Source organism: Talpa occidentalis, unplaced genomic scaffold (assembly GCF_014898055.3).
Source record: "Talpa occidentalis isolate TD23 unplaced genomic scaffold, MPIMG_talOcc4v2.1, whole genome shotgun sequence".
Lineage (NCBI taxonomy): Eukaryota > Metazoa > Chordata > Mammalia > Eulipotyphla > Talpidae > Talpa > Talpa occidentalis.
The window spans coordinates 81,081,270-81,104,366 of NW_026555331.1; the positions used below are offsets into that span (position 1 = coordinate 81,081,270).

The following is a 23,097-nucleotide window of genomic DNA, read 5'->3' on the forward strand; positions in this document are numbered from 1 at the left end:
AAATACAGTTACTGGGTAGTTTCACTTATTTATGGAATATGAATAACCAAGGAAAAATTGGCAAGGCACAGCAAAACAATTCTCAGATTCTAAAAAATATAGTGGCTACCAGGAGGGCAAGGGGAGGGAAATTAGGAGAAAATAGGGCAAGTTTTGTTGGAAGGTGAGTTAAGCATGTGCTCATATGGAGATGTGAAATTGTACCCCTAAAATGAGTTATGTAAACAACTACCAAACTAATAAAAATTGAAGTTGCTAGAAATAGCTCTTAAAATTACACATATGTGCCTATACTTTTATGATTGTACAAGGTTATCTGAAAGAATTCACATGATTTCCTTTAAAATTCATACCTCTAGTTTATTCATGTATATGAAATATTATTGAAAGCTGTTATCAGATTTTATTTCAGTTTAGTTTCAAAACATATTTCACAGAAGTTGTAAAAATTTAGACCATTCTTATGAAGAAGCTTAGTGAATTTCAAGTTTGCCAGTTTATGTTACTAGTCTTGGGTAGTATTTTTATTCCTTCCTCAACTGCTGAGTTTTATAACTAAGTGGAATGTTTTTATGTTTGCATAAATTGCTCACTTGTTCTATTTTGCAATTGTGTCTCTTTCATCTGTATATAGTTTAGAGAAATAGCTGCAAAAGGGGGGTTATTATTTTTAGTGTCCAAAAGGGCAGGCTCATTATATTAAAAAGGAAAAGGATGCTTGCACAGACACAGGCAGGCAGAAAGTTAAGCGGCCTGCATTGTCACAGGTGGGCAGTCTTAGAAGGAGAACTGCCTCTGCCGCTTTGCAAAGGGAGAAGGTTGGTGAAGAGAAATTCTTACACAGTCAGAGGTAGGCAGCAAAGCTGCATCTGAAAGGGACAGGTTTGTTAAAAGAGACACCTGCATAGATACAGGCAGGCAGACTTGGGACAAGAGCCACCAAAAAAAGGGGTTATTTTTAAAATTTTTTTCTATAATCCCTTTTTCTCAATTACTTAGGTTTCCTAGAAGAAAAACATGAGATGTGTATACTAATTTTATTCAATGTGAGTGTGTGGAGTGCAATATTAAAGAACTGAGAATAAAAGAGAGCAAAACAGAAAAGGAAAGAAAGTGGTACAATATAGATGGGACAGTCTGCTGGGAATATAGCTAGGGAATAAGCAGCAAAAAGAGCTTATTATTGACTGAAGTTAGCTTCAGTGGCCACTGACATATGTTAACTGTCCACTCAAAGTAACCACTGGGGAAGCCAGATTCCATCTCAATAAAGCTGCCGTTGCCAGCCTGAGTAGCAGCTGTTTGTCTTAGTTCACCTGCATCTTGGGTGTCCAGATAGGTCTATAAGTATAACCATCAGAGGCAACAGAAAAGCTCCAGGGAAGGAAGCAATCAATGTGCAGTAAATAGGAGCAAGGACTGTGTTGATTTGAGAGGCAAGGGGCATGGAGAAGCAGAGTGAGCCACAGAACAGTCACCCGTCATCAGTCTGAGCTGAACGTAACTTTCTCCAATGAAGACTGAACCAGCCTTTCCTCTGTGGGAGATGAGAATGTCTTCTACTTTTACACTGATTTTTTTTCCCACTCAAAACACTTCCTTGAGGGCTAATTTTGTATTTTCCATCATATGAGCATCCCAGTATCATGCCACTTACCATCCCTTTCTGGAGGTACCTCGTACTGTCCTGACCTGCCAACTAACTTGTCTACCTTCTTCGTTTTACCTTTTCACGTTGCAGAATCTAAGCAGGTAAATCCTAGAAAAGGTCAAATGGTTTTTTACAGCAGCCCAAGCTAACAAAGCAGCATAGACTCTGGCCTTATAAAACGAAATTCTTTCTCAAAATTCTGTAGGGTAGAACTCAGATTAGGTTGTCAGCACAGTTGGGTTCTGGGGGAAACCCTCTTCATCGTTGCATACTGGTTGGTTATTACTACTGTCTAGCTTAGCAGAGAGCAAGTTGGTCACTAACCCCACTCATGAGGGCTTTTACTCTCATCACAATTTACTTCCAAGCCCTGCTCCAACTTCCTTACAGTGGGAATTGGATTTCAACATACAAATTTTAGGGATGCAAAGCCCCTAATGTACAGACACATGAAAACATTCTCAGTTTGAACTAGTTTGATCTTTTCCTTTCAATGAGCCTTACATCGAAAAGGTCATAATTGATACAGTACTTTAGTGTTTACCAAATATATAAAAAGCCTATTATTTGTAAGCCTGATTAGAATGTAAAAATATGTATTTCTTCTTAAAATACATTTTTGCTAGGGATAATTTAAATAGCTTCATCCCAATTCAGACTAAAAAGTTAAACAAGTCTTGAGCCTTGGTTTCAAGTCAAATACAAATTAACAGTTTCACCTGAAGCAGACCAAAAAATTTATTGATATGCTAAGAACTGGCTCTTCTAGTCTGTCAGACTATGAAACTTACAAATCACCTGATCTGTAAGATTCTTTTAGGCCATTAGATTAACTGGTACTTTAAATTCTTACTAGTCACATGCCTAAGTTTTGCTTCTTTGGCATGTTCTGATGATGGGAGTGGAGTGCTTAGAAGCAGCAGTCACAAGCTCACTGAATATGTTCCTTTCAGAAAATGCCATTAGACCTTTACCTCTTACTGAACAAGTCCTCTTATGTCTTTGAAGAAAGAAGGCGGTTCTCTCTGCCTGTTGAGCAAGTTCAATTTAAAACCTTGAGGGGAGAATTTCACAGCATGTAAGCAGAAACAGTTTTATTGCCTCTATTTTAGAACCTCTTTCAAATTACAATAATATGCCCAAGAAGCATATGAGAAAAGACAACTTTTTGGGTTCAACCAGAGCTTTTACTTTTTAATACAAAGTAAGTAATCACTTTGTTCCTATTTTTCAATTTTAAAATTACGTATTTCAGGAGCTGTCACAGCTTTGTGTGCAAAGAAATGCCTATATAAAAAATACTTTTCTATAAATATTCGATATATTAAAAATTCCCTCAATTTACTACTAAGTATATGATGTCATTCTTCCATTCTCCAAAACTGAAAGATTTGGGGAGAGAAATTATTCCATTAATATGCTTTTAAATTTCTCTAATTTAAGATGCATTATATATTACTCATCATGCTTAAGGAAACATCTCAACAAGGAAAGCTTTACTTAGTTTCCATGTTTCGTAATCCCTTATGAAGTTTATGTTCATTCTTAAGGGGAAATCATTTATAATTTGACTGAGGATTATTATAATCCAAATGAGAATGTGACACAATAAACGTAACTTATTTTCGGCTGTGAGTCTTAATGTGAGTCAAAAAATTTGCTTTTAATATTCATAAGGTGAGTATGAGAATTAAAGTGCCGTAGAATTCGAAATTTTTATGCAAATTCACAAATGAAATAATGTAGTAAAGCACTGCTTTTGGATATCTGAAAGTGTATGAGAATTCTGAAAAATGTTTAAAATATGCACATTTAATAATGTATTTAGGCAGGGGGAAATTAGATATGAACATATTTGGCTATGAGACCAATTACTAAGTAGGTATTTGTTAGTACATTCCATGAACTTTGCTGTGGTTACAAGGCTCTATGCAATGAACATAAAAGTCCATATAATTAGAGTGCAGTCAGTTCTCTGCTAGTCATTTGCAAAAGATGCAAAAAATGCCAGTTGGATTCAATCTTAAATTTCTTTTATGTATCTGATACATAAGGAAGATAGGTGAAACAAAATATACAGAATAGATTTAACAAAATTATTTTCAGTTTAAGTACTTGTCCTTACTATTTGGATTAATAAACAAGGCATAAAAGAAAATTATTCATAACGTAGCAAGAATGTGAAAGTAAGTGGCTTACAAAATAATATTCATAGAATTCCATTGTACCAGACTTGAAAACATTATAAAAATACATTAATATTTAGGTAGTTATCAGAGTTGAACTCCAAATCCCTACAATATATCTTTACACTGTGAAATAAGGAAACATCATAGAGTTTGTCTGATAAATTCAACATGATGTAACTGACAATGCAATGAACAAAAAGGAAGAAATTTTATTAGAAAGAAGGAGGCCTGCTAATTCAGAGCCATACGTCTCCACCCTATCAATCATCTGTATTTTAAGGTAGCAAGATTATCTCCTTTCCCAGCTCACTGTCAATTGGAAAGCAGCACTAAGAAGGTGCCAGCATAATGGCAAGTGCAGTGATACAATAAGGGTGATAAAACTGACCAAATGCCATAAGAGAAAGAGGCAAAACAACTTAAGGTAAGCTGAGACCATGTAGTACAATGATAAATTATCTACTGAATCCCAGGATCCCTTTACAGCATCATTGAATTGTGAGCCATGTTAAGAATAATGTGTATTTTTCCTATCAAAAAAAAAAAATAGAAAAACATTTATTTGGAAAACTTGCTTTTCAAATGCAATATTCTGACAATACCACAGATTTTTCTAGTACTAAATACTGACTTAACATTTTTTAGCATATAAAAAGCTTGTCAGCTAACATTACTTTGAGATTCCATATCAAAACCTCTAGATTATTTTTTTAAAGATTTATTTATGCATACAAGTACTGGGGTGTAGGCCAGAGGTGGGGGAGGCCCAAACCCTCTAGATTATCAAAAATTAGAGTGAAAATGTCAAGCATTTTGGCATTATAAAAAACTTCAACTCTGACAAAGTAAACTTGAATATGTGTGTGTGTGTATATATATGTATATATATATATATATATATATATATATATATATATATATATATATAGCAACTTCCTATAGAGAAAAATCTGTACTATGGAAAATGTTTCTAGCAGTATAGTAACTGGAAAAAAAAATAACTTGAGAAAATAAATGGCTATCAAAAATAATGTTGATAGGGCCTCCCTGGTGGCAGAGGATTTAAAGACAGCACTATCAAGCTATCTCCAGCCACTGTAGCACAAGATGGATCCCCAGCCAGCCAGGGAGCAACCCACATGGCATAGAAGGCCTCTCCTGTCTCGCCAGCTGTTCCCCTCAGCAGTGTATTTCAGTAGATCTGCCTGTTTTGCTTCCCACTCTCTCTGGTGAATCCTCTTACTCTCCTCCCTTGCACCTCTGGCTTATACTCCAGTTCTTGTGTGCATAAATAAATAAATCTTAAAAAAATAATGTCAATAAATTAACTATAGCACATACACTGACTTGTTTAACTTAAAGCAATTAAAATATATGAACTAAAGCAATATATATTTATAAAAGTTCATACGTGTTTTTATGTAACACTGAATAGAAAAATAAACTTCTAAAAGATCACTGTGATTCCATTTTTATAAAGTTCAATACAAGCAGTTCTAAATAATTTGGTGGTGTTAGTGTTAAAGAAAAAATAGTTGACACGTTATTTCACTATATAGGAAGTTTACTCATAGTGAAATCTCAGATATGGTTTATAGGTCTTCTGATTTATATGAAAATGTTTTGTTTCAGACACTTCATGAAATTTGCTTTTGTTCTAAGTGTTTAAATGTTGGCTGTTGGAATAAATATATAAATGAATGGAGTTTTGAAATATTGGCCAATTTCTTGGAGAAGTAGGTTATGCAAATACTTTTAACAATTATGTAACCTGTAGTAAATTCAGTTTCTTAGAGAACTGACCTAGTAGAATAGTCTGCATTCCTACAGACCTGATATTAGAGTTATGGTTTTCAAATGGGGTGTATAAACTGGGGGCATTGGAGAGAAAAGCACATTTTTTAGTTTTTAAATAATGCACATAAAAGAAATTAAGTTTTTATATTTCATCAGTGGTACTGTCCGTTGGTCCATAGATCAGACAGGCTCATGCCTAATGAAGCTCCTGAACTATTGTATGGAAAAATTGGTTCTCTTATACAGAAAGAGAGCTTTGATTGCACTTTGGTATAATTTCTGTCATCTAGTCATTTGAATATAAGTCAATTCACCCTAATTATGGATAATATTAATAATGTAAACACTAGTGAACAATAAAAACCTGACAGAGATGATTCTCCTAGTTTTAGAATAGTGTTATTTCTTGGCTATATAATAACCTTTAAAGTTCAAGCTTTAAGGTCAAGAAGTATGTTTAAAACTTTCAATTTATCAAGATTCTTTAGTAGTCTGGGATTAGTGATGAAACTTGTGTACAATGCTGAATAATAACAGTATGAAGTCATCAAGACTAGTGAAATTTAGAGCTTTATTAATTTCAAACTGTGTGCCTTTGAATATTTTCTCTAAATTTAATAAAAGTTTAGCAACATTGTATTTAGAACTTCCTTAGGAGCAAACATTAAAACATACCAATGGAGGAATATTTTTCCAGATGAAAAACATTCCTGAAAATATTTATTAAATACCGTGTTCCTAATTAATAATTGCATACCTTCGTCAGGATCTAGTATTGGAAAACATTTGTGTGAAATTTAAAGAACTATGTTAAGTATGTTTAACACCTGCATTAATATATTGAAAACTACATATTAAAAGTTTTCTCAGTTTTGGAGTTTTGTTATATGATTGAAAAACACAGATTTTGAAAATCAGTTTCAGAATATAGTTTGACATAGACTATTTTGGTAATGCAATTTATAACAATTATTTTTCATAGGATACTAAAATAAAATTACCAGAAAAAGTATGGTATTGACAATAAATGTTCCCTTTCATTAGAAATATTTTAAGGTAAACCTTTACAATTGTAGGGCCTCCCTGGTGGCGCATGTGATTAAGACACAACCTATGAAGCAATCTGTAGCTGCTGCAGCATGAGTTTGATCCCCGGCCAGGGAGCTAACCCACATGGCGCAGCAGACCTCTCCTGTCTTGCCTGCTGCTCCCCTCAGCAGTGTATTTCAGTCAATCTGCCTGTTCTGCTCTCCACTCTGTCTCTGGTGAATCCTCTCACCCCAGGCCTCTGGCCTGTACCCAAGTTCTTATATGCATAAATAATCTTTTTTTTTTTTTTAACACTTTACAGTTGTAATTATCAGTATTGAAGTTGTTTTATCTGAAATTTAAATTTTATTTTCAGGATAAGTTTGCAGCTATAACTATACACCTGAAATTCATTTCTACATCATTCAAAGAGCCACTTCAGAAACAAAGGCACAGAAACCCAAAGTGAACAAAATTACCACAAGGTATCATCAGTGTAATTAGTTTCATAAAAACAAAATCTTTAGTAGTGAAATCTTTATAATGCTACATAAAAAGAATTGGCAGAGTTAAACATTTTCTTTTACCAAGCCAGGTGTTCTAAATGAGCTGATATTTCTGTGATGCTGTGGTTGTTAGTGATGTGTTAACCAGTAAATAGTTCTAGATTTCCAGACAAAAAAGTTTGACCCTTAAAAATATAGTTCTGTTTTCAAATACAACTTCTTGACTAGGAAATACACTTATATGGAAATAGTTTTACAGAGTAAACTACTTTCCTTCATCTAGATGGTTTCATGAGTTCTTTTGAGTTTATAAAAGAAAATGAGAATATTCCCTCCTTTTTGTGTAAAATATAGCATATTATCCATAGTATTCAAAACTTGAATTTCTTTCAAATAACACTAGTCCTAGATATATTTATAAATAAATACATTTTTATTCTTTTTAAAGGATACTTGTTTGATAGATACTGTAGGTAATGCATATTTTCCTTCCCTGGAGATATTTCATTGACACTTGAAGACCTAGTCTTGTATCTTGTTCTGACGAACGGAAAATGAGTGACATTAAGGGAAAGTGGATATTTTGCTTTCTCTTTTCTCCCTCTCTTCCTTCTCCTGCAAAACTAGACAATGAACTGGTACACTCCTAGATATATCTTCCTTTTCAGCCTGAGATCTAGAAGTAGGACAATAATTAGGAACCATGCTTAATATCTTGTGTGAATGAAGAATATATTTTTAATGGTAAAATCCTCAAATAATATTTTCTATTTGTCACATTACATAGATGATCATAAGTAATATGAAAAATGGTATCAGAAATAGTTTGGTGCTGTAGCATAGAACTTATGTGTCACTGGCATCCTGGTTAAGGAATGAATGACATGAAAAGTATTGTAAAGAATGGAGGCCTACGTTGTGATTTGTAGAAACAGTGACAGAACTGTCTCCTGAAATAACTTGTAAGTCAATACTATCTTTTATTGGTTGGTGGAAAGGACAGAAAACAGAATACCAGTAGTGTGGATTGTGTACTATTGACTATACTTGAAAAGGAATTACTAAGCCCAGTTTAGAAATTGCCTGCTTGAAAGGGGAAATGAAAAGGAAGAGACAGTCCTGAAAGTTAAAACTTAAGGCTTATAAGAGGAAATTGTGTTTTGATCTCCAACAGTAAAAGGTAAATTAAGAAAAAAAGGCTGACTGAAATTATCATCGATCACTTAAAACATAAGGATGGTAGAATAACTGCTAAAATATCAATATCTGAACAGGTTAAGTGGCAGGCAGTCCTTTCTTATAGTTGGAAAGACATTTTAGTGGAAAAAATACTAAGAATGTGATTTCTTTAAAAAGAAAAGAAAAATCTGACAGCTCATGGTATTTGCAATGAAGCAGTATAGAGGCATGTCTTCAGAAGAATTGTTGAGTGTGGCTGTTTGCACATAATGCTGACTAAAATTAAATGTGACCAATAGTAGAGAGTTATACTACTGAAGGAAACATTAGCCTGGGCTAAAATAGACTATTTGGGCTGAAATCTTTTCACCACTTAAAAAGTATTATCGTCACATGTCTTCTTCAGTTATAGCCTAGAGGATAATGGAAATGCATTACTTCACAGAGAGTGGATTCAAGGGCCGTGGAGAACAGTGGACTGGGAAGAAAATTCCTCGGAAGACAACTCAGAACCCTATCAAGGGTCGGTTAGAAGCTCATGACCATATAGGGGCAGCATGAATAGACACAGTTAAATGTAAGTACTTGTTATGTTTCTCCATGTTTCTCAATAGCAGTTATGCTATTCCTGTTTCATTGTGTATCTGATTGGTCTGGCAGAGGGTGTTTGCACAGGATGAGATCTTGAAATGACTAAGATCAAGGTCTTTGAGTTCCTAATTTGAAAGACAAATTGTGGTGTAATTTATTATAGCTCACCAATATTCAATTCTCGTTCAAAGGAAATTATCTTCAAATTTCTTTGATTAGGCCAAAGTTGGCCTTATTATGGAGGACAAATAGAAAAATTCTACCAATTTACACTTATTTGCAGTTTATAAGATGCTTATTTATCCAAACTAGCCACCTATAGAAAATATACTATATTTGGATGGTGAATCTGTAGAGTTAGTATTTTGAAGATGTGTTAGAGAAGCTCATACTTAGAAGAAAGCATTTGTAAATTTCTAAAACTTAAAATGTTTCCTTTGTGATTTTGAAGCCAATACAGATGTGTATTGTTACTTTATATATAATTTTAAGTAGATGGATTAAAATCTTACATGTGAAACATTTAAGAGGGTTTTAATTCTAATTTTATACATGTATAACATCTCATGGTCTGGAAAAACACTACTTTAATTAAAGGAAAGGCACACATTTACTAAGCAAATTGACATAGTAAGTAAAAAAGATATGATATGGTTACGTGTGTTAACAGTATTTGATCATGTTCATGCTCATTAAAACACAATAAACTAGAAATATAAGGTAATTTACTTAATGTTAAGCTACTAAAAGCTTTCCACTCAAGATTGGGAATTAAACAAGGGTGGTTAGCTTAAACACCAAATATCTAAAGTAGTGTTATAAGACATGAAAAACAAAATACATTAAAATTATAATGAAAAATCTAGGTGTGCTATTATTAATAGATGACTGTTAGACAAAGCCCAAAGAATGACTAAACACTTAGACTTGCTAAGATAGATTGATACATAAAATCCAGCAACTTCCAGGAAGAAATCTATTATGATACTGTTGTATCTATCTCTACCAGATTTTTCAGTAAACCACTACAAAACTGCCAATCAATACAAAAAACAATGGCATCGTATCAACAAAAACACTTAAGGTAGGTCTAAACATAGGGAAATTATGTTTACTGATTGAACAATTCAATATTGTAAAAATCAGTCCTATATAAATTGGTATTTTTAATAAACAGTCCCAGTAACATGTCTACCTGTTTTCCTTTCTTTGAAAATTAATAAGTTGATTTTAAAATGTTTGAAATCCAAAGAACGCGAAATAAGGTAACAGAAAGTGAGTTTGGTCTTTACTATAATTCTCAGAGTTACTAAAAGTGCTTTTCTTTCTTTGGGGGAAAAATCCTTACATACTTTGGCATCATAGTTGTTCAAAATACTTTTACCTCTCCTTTCCTCTGTTGACAGTCGCTGCAGTTCCCTTAATGGAGTGGTGAGAATTTTTTTTTTTTTTTTTTGGTGTGTCTAGAGATCTTTTACTTAGATTGCCACTTAGGGTAGGAAGGGTGGGTGGCTAAATTAAAGCTTTCTTAAAGAATACTTAGGGGTATGGTAAAACTAAGTATGGGCAAGAGAAGCTTTTCTACCTTATAACAAAGAATCTTTAATCAGAATATTTTCAAGAATATAAATGGTAATGGCAATAAACCAAACTCAGAGTATCCATCCTTCTATGTCATAGTTTCTATTCTCAGAAATGCCTTTCCTAATAATTTTCTGTCTCATCAAACTCCCATTCTCAGCGTCTCAGGCTTCTCGTTCTAAGTTGGCTGCTTCCCCTCTATGCCATCTTGGGACACTATCTTGTCAAACAGTGTGTTATAGAAATTTTAAATTTAATACATCTGTATTCATTTGGGCTAAGCCTCAGAATCAAAAAGACCCCAATGTTTCAAAAGCAAGAGCAGTTTGGTTCTCAGATGTGTCATTCATGAACAGAGGCTTCACTTCCTTGTTCTAGGATAGCACAGTCACTTTAATTCAGTAGCAGAAGGAAAAAGAACAATAGGCACAGGAGGATGGTTTAACTAGATCTAGAAGTAACAAAAATCACTCTGCTTATATTCCTTTGCATAAAGTTCAACTATATGGTCTGTTTAGATACCAGGGCCCCTGGGAAATTCAGAGTAGGTATCTGTCTAGCTCTGGCCTTTTTTTACTCCCACTTTCTCTTATTCTCGTCATCATTTTCTAAAGCTATCAAACATACAGGCTTCCTCTGACATCAGAAGTTTAGTACTGTCTTGGCAATATGCAACTATGTCTAGCCACTTACTTGCATTAAAAAGTTTATCTTTGTGCTCTTTCTATGCAAATTTTTATTTTTATTGTAGTAATATTTGTTTTAAACACTGCATGTGATGCAGAGGTATACACCTCTTCAGATAGATGTTACCCCCAAAGCACCATAGTCCATTGGGCACCCATACCCTGCTAGCAGCCTCAGGTCTACACTCACATTTCCAGGGTTCTTTCTCTATATTCCTACTGATTTTTTTTAAAACTACCATCCTTGTCTAGATCAATAGTACCTCTTTATAGATCTCTTTTGAAAGACAGAGAACATGTTTTACCACCATATGATGCTTCTTTATTCAATAAACTTTCCAAAATCTTAGCAATGAGTTTTCAGAATTCATAAAAATGATATTGATATTTTCTTAATTGGGTCTCTGTTATATGAGTCCATTTGATATAGGTTCTTTTTCCTAGGGATTAAAATTTAATTTCAACATGGCGGGCTATGCCTTTCATAATTAGAATCTGCTCTCTCCACCAACTTCCCCATTCTCCTTACTCCTCTAGACATAGAAGACTTTTCTCTGTCTCTTAAATGAAGCATGCAATTGTAGGTCTTGGATTTTTTTCCCTTCTCTGCTAAAAATAACCTTTTCTCTTTTTATTTTCCTTCTTAGCCTTCTTTATATAACTACCCTTTAAAACATAACTCCAGTTTCATATCCTCTGCAAGGTTTCTTCTTTTTTAATATCCATAACCTCAATCACTTATTCCTTTTTGCTCCTACAGGAAATGTTTATAGTTGTTTTGTGGCATTTATCATAGTTATTTGTGAATGTCTTTCCTTTCACCCAGGACAGATTGTGAAATTCTTGATAGTAGTTATAGCATCTAATCCATCTGTTTCTCCAGTGTATGTTCACAAATTAAATACTTGTACTGACTTTAATAATCTAGGTACCTGTTTATCAATGTTTTATATTAAAAATACCCCTTGAGTGTTTTTCCTTGATTCTTATGAAGTGAGCTTGGAAATAGTCTCAGGAATCATGAGAAAACATTTTACAAACAAATATAAAAACCTAGGTCTGGAAATGGAAAATTTAATGTTAACCATTGAAATGAATTTCTAAGAATAGCATTAATTATCTGCTATAAAGCCATATGATGTAAGTCATGTGGGCTTTACTAAAAAATACACAGTATTTTAATATTCTTTGTAGACATGCTTCAGGTTATGAGTGATTTATGCGCCAAAAATCTATTTTCTATGGTTATGAAAGAGGAAGAAGAACCTAGTAGAAAATATAGATGAATACAAATTTCCTTTAAAGGGCTTATGTAAGCAAGATGGACAAAGCTATTTATCAATGACTGACAAGTAATCTCTAAGTCAGAGAACTTGCAAATGCCAGATTTAGAGGTCAGAAGAACCTCTGTTCACTGGAGAAAGCCAACTTCTGCCTTTCTCCACATCCATTTAGCCCCGATAGATATGACTCAGCCTGACGAATCACTGTTTTAATCAAGGAGTCCATCAAAAGTGCCCCTGTTCTACAAGCTGGTGAGTAGAGAATGCCTCTCCTGCCAGATATCCCTTATCCATGCTCATGGCCCTGAGATTCAGACATGTCTCAGCCTCAGTTTCTGCCTCAGTGACTCTGATACTACAGTTGTCTACTTGTGACTGAAGACTTCCTAGAATTTTAGTTTTGTTTGCAGCTTTAACACTTTCTGAAGCTCTATCTTCCAGGGTGATGAATCATTGAACATTCTCCAATATTAAGTAGGATATTGCATTGATAAGCTTTTCACATCTGACTTGTTTTTCCCTATGACCCAATTTTTAAGTTCCATTGCCCATAGTTTAGATTTTGCTTTGGATCTTAGCTTTTGTCTTGACCAAATCAGAAAATGTCATCACTTTTGTCACTGAACTTTGGATGATTCTCCAATTCCAACCCTATTTTCTATAATAAAAGGCTAATCCTACAAATAGGTCCATATCCCTAGCTTGCTCTTTTAAATTTCCCACCTGCCTGTTCACCAAGTGATTCTAAATGCTTCAGTTTGTACACCATCATGCTACCTTTTGCAAGTTTCCTCAGAGTGTACATAGGCGTAAATGTTAACTTTCATTTCTGTAGCAGAGTGAGCTTATTCATTGACATGTTTCATTTCTTATTAAGTTTGTAGCTTCTGGAAGAGGGGAGGACAGTCTCAGAGGAGGTACACTATTTACTCCTGGGGGAATAGTCTGAAGTAGCCAGAAAGGCGCTGGACTCAGAAGATACTGTGACTTGGGGTGAAACTAAAGTACCTCCTGGACATTGGAGACTGACACTGATCATATACAACAAAAAAGATGCTAAGGAAATTCAACTCAAAACTACAAAATGTGTGTTGTGAGAGGAACTTGCCAGGCAGAAAACATGGTTCACACTGGCACTCATACACGATTGGTGGGCATGTAGATTGGTCCGGCCCCAAGGAAAACAGTAAGGAAGTTGTTCAAAATATTGAAAACAGATCTACCATATAACACAGCAATTCCTCTCTTAGGTATCTACCTGAAGAGTATAAAAACACCAATTTGAAGGGAAATATGCATGCCTGTTCATTTAAGCACTATTTACAATAGACAAACTATAGAAACAACCTAAGTGCCCAAGGACATATGAGTGGATTAAAAATGTGTTATATTTACAAAATGGAATACTTAGCTATCAAAAAAAAAAAAAAAAAACTCTTGCCATTTGCAATAATATGCATGGAACTGGATGGTGTTAGATAAAGCCAAACCTATAACAAACTCTAGAAATCTGACTGTAAAAACCTACCTACCCCCAGGGTAGGTGAGGGACTACAGTAGACTACGGGTTTTCTGATGGTGGGTGTGGTCTGGTAATAACACCTGGCGGTAGAGAACCTATACAGCTAAATCACAAACATTGGTTTGCAATGTTACCTCAAAATGAACAAATCCTAGAACAAGAAAAAATTTGTACCAACTTTTCTTTCTGTTCTACACATTTAGGGTAAAGGTGCCAAGACAGGCATAAATGAAATATTACTGTACTTAACAGCCTTGTTTATGAAGTTGTCATTGAATTGCAATAAAAGCTAGCTATGTCCCCTTAGGCAAATCAATTCCCTCTCAATTTCAACTTATCTGCATAATGGGGATAATATCTTTTTGTTGTGAGAATTTAAAAACAGGCTCAAAGTAAAGGACTTGTTTAATACACAGAATACAGTAAAGACTTTTTAAATTCTCACCATAATCTTAACAAACATAGTAAATGTTAGCTAAGTGGATAATTCAGACCCCAGGAAGATCTCATTAGAGGAGAAAAGCAATTCAAAGAAAATCTTTTGTAGGAATTACAGAATAAATGTAAGGCATGTATACAGGAAAAAATAGCTGAGGATTGGAGAGAATTGGAGAATTGGAGAGAAGTTATCAGTAAAATGTGTTTTTATCTATTAGCAAGGCATCAGAAACATAAGTAAAATCAAACTATATATTTCAGTAATAGAAGTTATAGTAAAATTTGTAATTAAAGGTAATAATTACAGGAGATGACATTAACATGAGGGTCTTGTGGCAGTTATGGGATTTAACAACATATGCTGAGATCTGGAAGAAATGTCATGCACTCACATGTCCAATAGTGGGTGCAGAGATCATTGAAAAAAAATCATTTTTCAATTAAGTGCAAAGATTTGGAATTTTATGATCTGTCTGATGAGTTCAAAATAGTTTTGAAGAAACTCAAACTGAGACAACTCTGAAACAAAATTCAGAGCAATTAAGAAAAACAAGTTCAAAATGAGGTATTTAGCAAAAAGCAAAGGGAAATTTAGAACTAAACACAACAAAATGAAAAAAAATTTCAAAAAGAACATCTTCAGTAGAGTAGAGCAAATGGAAGATACAAGAAGTAAACAAGAGGATAGGAATGTTGAAATAACCTAGTTAGAGGAGAAAAAAGTGAATAGGAATAAAGAGTAAAGAAAGTCCAAGTGATTACCCAACCATCAATAAAACAAATACTAGATTGATCAGAGTTCCTAAGGAAAAGGTTCTGCATCCAGAAGATAAGTCAGTACTGGAGGGCTAGGGATTGAAAGGGAGAAGATATCTGCACATCATACATATACTTATGCACAGCTTAGTGATCATAGACAACACCATATTAGCAGCTTCAAAGTCGCTGACACATCATCTCTTCATTGTCTCTACCACAAAAATAACAATAGCCAACACCTCTATTTCACATAGTTAACACTAAGTAGCAATCATATCACAACACATAAATGTATCATCATGGTGTTTGTCTTAAAGTTATACACAATGTGTGTTAATTATGTCTCAATCTTAAGCAAAGAAAAAGCTAAAAGTAACTAATGGCTAATAAAAGCAGAATACAGTCTAGACCAGTCTGCTTTCTGTGCCAATTAAAATATTTGTCTGCAAGGCCTGTAGTGATAGCCACCTGTAAGAATTATTTGAATTATTGCCAGCGGCATCAAGGACAGATATTTTAGTTTTAGATTTTATCTAGTAAAAGAAGAGAGCAACAGTGTTTACGTGCCTCATTTTCACAACTGGATAGCTAAAGATTTTCAAAATTATATAGGATCTTTAAATATAAAATCTATGTAAAAGATACCATGATTTCTGAAGGAAAAACTAATTGGGTAAATTTTTCTGGATTCAGATCTATATATAAGTGTGTGTGCATATATATATATATATATACACATATATATGATGGAAGATATGTTAATTTATATTTTGCTTAATTTGTGACAAATGATGAAAAACTTTTACATCTAAAAACCCAAGAGGTTTGAATCATCACGCAGTTAGTATAATCATTCATCAGTGATCTAAGGATTAATGTGTGAACTTTCAATGAATTTCTGCTTTCTCAGGCCTCTACATTATATTGATGTGTGTAGGTTGTTTATTTTCATAAGATTTTAAAATATTTCTAGAGCCTCATCCATTAACACTTATAAATTACAGACTGTATATAAACCCTGAATTCTGTCATATCTATTGTAGATAAATAGCATCCATAGAATACTGTGCTCTTGTCTTGTGTTTTCACCAGTTATCTTCAAGCCCATTCATTTTTTAGTTTCCTTATCTACTACTATCTTTATTCCATGTCTTTTGAAACTTTATCAAGTTCTTTACTTAATTAATAACTAAATTCTGTTGTTTGTAGGTATTAGTAGGGATTCAAACTCTTCTTGGAAAAATATTCTTAAAATAATCTTAATTCACCAATATTATATTTTAACATGAAGTTGCTTGTAGAAAAAATGGAGACTTGAAAAGGAACTCTTCTGCACTGTTGGTGGGAGTGCAAACTGGTCCAACCACTATGGAGAGCTGTGTGGAGATTTCTGGACCTACTAAACATAGAGCTTCCACAGGATCCAGCAATTCCACTCCTAGGTATTTACCCAAAGGACACAGAAACATCAATTCCAAAGAGCACCTGCACCCCTATGTTTATAGCAGCACTGTTTACAATAGCTAAGCTTTGGAAACAGCCCAAATGCCCAAAAATAGATGACTGGATCAAGAAGATGTGGTACATATATACCATGGAATATTACTCAGCATTCAAAAAAGATAAACACATGCAATTTGCAGCAACATGGATGGCGCTGGAAGGGATCATGCTCAGTGAAATAAGCCAAAAAGAAAAAGAAAAATACCAGATGGTCTCACTCATAGCAGGAATCTAGAAAACTTAAATAAGGGACCAGGAAAATGATTAACTATAAGAAAGTGACAATCAAAATCAACAAAAACTATGAACCAGAGACACTTTTTGGGGGTTGGGGGGCGGGAGGGGAGGGATTGGGGTCAGAATGGGGGGATTGCAATTGTATGGGGAATATAAAAATAAAATTTATTAATTAAAAAAAAATGGAGACTTGAGTAAAAAAGGATTGTGAGTCTCCATAAACTATTGCTACACTAACAGGATTTTTTTATTTTTTCAAAATTTGGAGTTGAAGTATTTCAGTTCTCTCTCGACATTGCAGCAAAATCTTTCCACTTACTGAAAATTCAATCTGATTTCTCACAAGAGCATTGTGTTGATATTTTAGAGAATTTCAATATAATTGAAAAAATGTTAGCTCTATAATTCATATTCAGTTTATGACATTTCTTTAATTCATTTATTTTTCCATTGTCTTTTTTATTTTCTAGGCTTTTTTTTTTTAAAGGAATATGTTCTTTTCAATCATTTATAAACTTTTCAGAAATCATGGTTCAGAATGTTAGAGTTCATTTTTATTTAAAACTCCATAATGTAAATCTTCTGTAACATCTAATTAAAGGAAATTTGACAGCTACAATGAAGCATCTGATTTGCAATATTCCTTAATATCAAGATAATGGATTGCATTTTTAGTAAGTTTTCAGTAAGTATCATGAATACAAAAATTTTCTCTGACTTTTGGTTATAAAATTTTATGCAGAGCTATGTGGTCTCAAAATTTTAAAAGACAGATAAATTTAAATTAAAGAATATATTGTGTTTAGAGAGTTAACTATATTTCTCTAAGGAATCTAAATACTGACCCAACCCAGAGGTCCAGATTCAAGCAGCCCAAGATTTATTCAGTTATTCTTAACAAATTCAATCTGATTAAAAGTTTTATAAAAATGTTAGCACAACATTCTACCAAATTACATTTTTGTTCATCATTTCCTTAATGTCTGAAATGATATATTTTCTCAAGTTTGTTAGCGTACATTTATGACTTTTCGATATCCACCTCGTTCTCCAAACTTATGTGAACTTGGATAATAGTGTATACCAGGAAAGCCTGCCTTTCTGGGAAAGTATCATGCTCATCTAACTAATTTATCCATGGGACTCCAATTCAGTGAAGTAAGTGAGAACATACAGAAATACTGGTGCTCGGCTCTACATGACTGAATTATACCTACATTGTGCATTAACTGTACAGGGAAACTTATACCACAATAGTAACCTAGATCTAAGGCTGCAATGAAGTCATATCAAAGTGGTTCTACTTTTAATTCATAGTAATTATCTTCACTATAAATGTAATACTAAAATAAATTGTATAGCGCATACCTCATAGGGAAATAAATACTCATTAAAATATAATATGCAAAACTTCCATGAAATAGCCAACAATTATGTTTCTTTTTATTTTGCTACAGGTAATACAATACTTTAACCAAAACACAAATGAAGCTGGTTATAGAAAAAAATGGAGATGCATAGGAACCCAGCTTCTCCATCCTCCCACAAAGATCAATGACTGCACAGCTAACTGAACAAGAACAGCTTCAGAAGACTTCTAGAGTCCAATTAGGAAATTTTAGCAACACCATGAAAAACAAATATGAATAATGATATCCCAACAAGAGAAGGAAGAGAACTTATTTTGCCTCTGTCATCAGATTCCTCAAGCTGGCATTGTTCACTACAGAGGAGGAAATTGACAACCAAAAAGATTCTCTTGGCAGCAAAAGAGGAGTGGGGTGAATAGCCAGTTTTTTTTTTTTAAAGATTTTTTTTTAAATATTTGTTTATGCAAAGAAAAACTGGGGTAATCTAGCAACTGGGTATATACTCAAAGGAAAAAAAAATCAGTATCTTGAACGGGTATCTCATTCTTGTGTTCATTGTAGCATTATCCATAGTAACCGTTATATGGAAGCAACCTCGGTGTTTTTCAATAGATGAAAGGATAAAAATGAGTGTGTGTGTGTGCACACAAATACACACTATGGAAATTTTTCAGTTATAAGAAAGGATGAAAATTTGCTACTTAGACAACATAGATGGGCCTTGAAGGCATTATGCTGGTTGAAATAAGTCAAAGAAAAACAAATGCTATATAATATCATTTATATGTAGAATATAAAATTAAACTCTAACACAGTGACAGTGGACAGCAAATTTGGGTAAGGAGATGTCAAAGTGTAGAAACGTCCACTTATAAATCATATTTGAGGAACAAATATATAGTATAATGATTATTGTTAATAATACATTATATACTTGAATGTTGCTGAGAGATGATCTTAAATTTTCTCACTACACAAAAGAAATGACAAGGTAAGGAGATGGAGGTGTTAGCTAATAGTATGGTGGTAATCATCTTGCAATATATATACATCTATGAAATCAACCCTTTGTAGATTGTAAACTTACAAAATATGTCAATTATATTCCAATAAAGCTGGGGTCTAGGGAGGAGAAGAAGATATAGAAAAAGAAAAATGAGGAAAACAGCATAATTTCTTGTGAGATCTACCACTATCAAATATTAGAAATTTATACATTTCCAAAGTAATTTCAAACTTAACTTTATAATCTTTTCTTGAAACTTTATGTATAATTTTCAACTACAGGCCCCATCTGTTCAGATTTTTTCCCTACACTTAAAAAAAAATCCATATATAATTGAAGTATTTTTCTCTGAACCAAAGAATATGTTGCAGATTTGACATCTTAGCCTTGTAAATTATGAATGTTTCCTAACAAAAAAAGTAATTCTTTCCCATTACCACAATGCCATGACCAGAATCAGGAAGTAAACATTGATACACTATTTAAGTTATGGACCTTACTAGCATTAAACATAACTCATTCCAGCAATGTGTAATTAGAGCGAAAAATATAATGTGTTGTGTTTCAGATCTATAATAAACTTTTCATCATCCCCATTTAGCCTCCTTTAGTCTAGAATGGTTTCAGTCTTTATTTTGTGGGAGGTTTGACTTTTGAAGAGACATACATTTATTTTGTGGAGTGTCCCATAATCATGTTTAATATCTTCTCATGAACAGATTCAAAGGATTTACATTTGGTAAAAAAAAAAAAATCACAGAAGTGGTATTATGTCAATTTCAGTGCATCTTGTCAGGAGGCATATATCCTATGTTAATCCTGTTAATGACAACTTTAGTCACAAGCTAAGGTGGTATCTACCAGCCATTTCTGTTTTTCCTTTTTTAATTTGTAAGCATTTCTTGGGGGACGGCATTCTGAGACTGTTACTTTGTTCCTTAAAGTTTCATCCATTTGTTTTAGCATTTATTTATGATACTTTTCTCAATAAATGAATGTTGATTATAAAAATATTATTTTCTATCGTGTCTTCTTTACTTCTAAATTGTCATTCAATTGGGGGAGACAAGAGGATGTGAGAGTGAGCGAGGTCAAGCATGTGAGCACACATGTGCAAGAAGGTGTCTATTATCAGATAGAAGAGCATATCCTTTCAGATTCTACAGACCTAAGAGATAATATGGAAATATCAGGAACAACATTTTACCAACAAAGTTGGTAACCTAAAATAATCGGTTCCTTGAAAGACACAAAATACCAATTTCCTTCTAGAGAAAAAACACATGACCAAAATTTCTGTATTATCTAGTCAAAACTTGAAGTCACAGTTTAATCATTCATTCCCACAGTGAAGAACCAGGTTAAGGTAGCTCTGCTTGTGAATTCTAACAAATCTTTAAGGAATAAGTAATACCAATTATATATAAATTTTCCAGACAATAGAGGGGATACACATTGCAACATGTTTTACGAGGCCAGTGCTACCATGATACCCAAACCAGACACAACCAAAAGGAAAACTAGAGACCAATATCCTTTATGAAACAGACAAAACTCCCTGGAAAACTTTTAGCAAGTCAAATCAATAATAAATTGCTTTTTGAAGGAAAAAATGTATGCAGCTCATGTGTTAGTATGAACCATTAGAAATATGAAGGGTATGGGTCAAACTGGGCCCAATGACAAACTGGGTACCTTATGAAAAGGAAATAAATGGGGAAGGAAATGATCAACACAGGGATATCCGTACATCACTGCAGGTTTTCTATAAAAGAGTAATTGAGGGAAATACAGAATTAACTTTGCATATTGACCCGTTAGCATACTTGGGAAGCATTTATTATGGAATATTATAAAGAAAAATAGTAGTACAACTGAGAAAGCTTTAATTTTCACCCCAAAAAATGGACAATAAACTCTACTTAGATTAATAGTTATTAGAGAAGTTCAAAGGCCACTCACTGTGTTTTTAGCTTTAATTATGTTTGAAGATCTTGGGTTTATTTTGAACCAATAGAAAAGGGAGCCTCTTTATTCCTGAGGTTAATTATTCAACACTTAGAATTGCTATCAGATAAAAAAAAATCAGTCACTTTGCATGTTGTCTTAAGTAGATTGGCTCAGGCCTCACAACTACTCTATGAACTAGATACAGCCATCATCATTTTAGTAATTAGGGAACTGAGGCTCAGAGAAAGTCAGCAAACACAATATGCCAATCTCATGTAATGAACAATTTAAGTTTCCACATATTCATGCTTTTTCATGATGTTACCATGTAGCTTTCTGCAATACTCAATTTGGATTAAAAGTTTACAGAAGTACTCTTGTGGATTCCCCAGCCCCCCTTGTTCTTGAGATATAGTCTTTGTGCCCAAAGTTTCTCCTAGTCAAACTAAAATGGAGAGTCAGGCAGGGGGCCCTCTCACCAGGAAAAAAATCTTGGTATGAGGATATCTGCTGAAAACAGCAGGCAGATATTATGACTAGACTAGCATAATCAGCTAGACCACCTCAACAGGGAGTTAAGTGTAAACAGGGACTAGAGACAGGATGTTTTGATCAGCAGCAACAATGGAGCTGCTCAGGCAACAGCCCTCATTTACTCCCCCTAGCTTGTGCCAGACAATTATGTAGCACCAGTACACATTCCCTACCATTTTGCATCCCCAGTCCATATCCCTACCACATACATTCCTCCATGTACTTGTCCACCTTCCCTAAAACTGATGCCCAATAAATGTGAGGCTAAGGTGGGGGAAGGGGGAGGCACTGCATCTCTTTCCCTGCCCCATGAGGTGTTATCTTTACCCCCACAAACCGTGTTATATAGTTATGCCTTTATTTATTTATTTTTTTATTTATACATACATACATACATACATACATACATACAAGCACTGGGTACAGTCAGAAGCGCAGGAGGGTGAGAGAATTCACCAGAGTCAGAGTGGATAGCAGAGCAGGCAGACTGAGGAGGTACACTGCTGAGGGGAGCAGCGGGCGGCAGGAGAGGTCTGGGCGCCATGTGGGACCCGAACCGCTGCGCCACCAGGGAGGATCCTAAGGTGAAGATTCTTTTAAGCAATGTTTAGTTGGAAAAGAGAGTTCTAATCTCAATCTCTTTGATTTCAGACTGAATTATAGCAAACTAGAAGTTGGGGATCTTGAACTCCTCAAATACTTCTGTTTTGAATCTCATTCCTGATGTTAAATACTGTTCTTGCCTTTCCTCCCTTAAGTTGCCTAGAAGAAAGTAACTGTGATAGCTATGCAATGACTGGACAAATTCATCACAGTATAGAATGAAGACTTTAGAGAAGGAGTATAAAAATGACCAAGTTCTAATATGTCCTCATCTTTACCCTAAAATATAATACTTCGAGCTATTTTACAAAGTTCATTTCTATATTACAAATGGGATATAATGGGATTATAAAAATGTGCTAAAATGACTTTTAAGAAGAAATAATTTTCAGGAATGCCACAAATGGAAACACTGTGGTAATATTTATAATATTTATATTAGTCTCTGCTAAATGGAAAATTAAAGAAAATAACAGTTACATAGACAGATACACAGATGTCATTTCTATAACATATCAATGTACTGACATTTATATAATTTCACACCTTTCATTTTTTGTATTTCTTACAAAACCTTTGAAAAGTGTTTAATCACAAACAGTAGTGTGTAAAATAATACTGATATCTCTACTGAATTTTTACTTTATGCTTTTCTAATGAGACATTAAAATGTCCCTGTTTTG

At 33.9% G+C, this 23,097-nt stretch overlaps 1 long non-coding RNA gene across 2 annotated transcripts; it reads left to right on the forward strand.

Annotated features, from left to right (window-relative positions):
* Positions 1–7,053: 7,053 nt before the first annotated feature.
* Positions 7,054–20,284, forward strand: LOC119241837 (uncharacterized). Of its 2 annotated transcripts, XR_005124382.2 has the most exons (4): positions 7,054–7,151; positions 8,797–8,928; positions 17,553–17,636; positions 18,409–20,284. It is a non-coding gene; the product is annotated as an uncharacterized LOC119241837 (long non-coding RNA). The 2 variants fall into 2 exon arrangements; XR_008550673.1 differs by lacking the exon at positions 7,054–7,151 and having other exon boundaries at positions 8,759–8,928.
* The last annotated feature ends 2,813 nt before the right edge of the window (positions 20,285–23,097 follow it).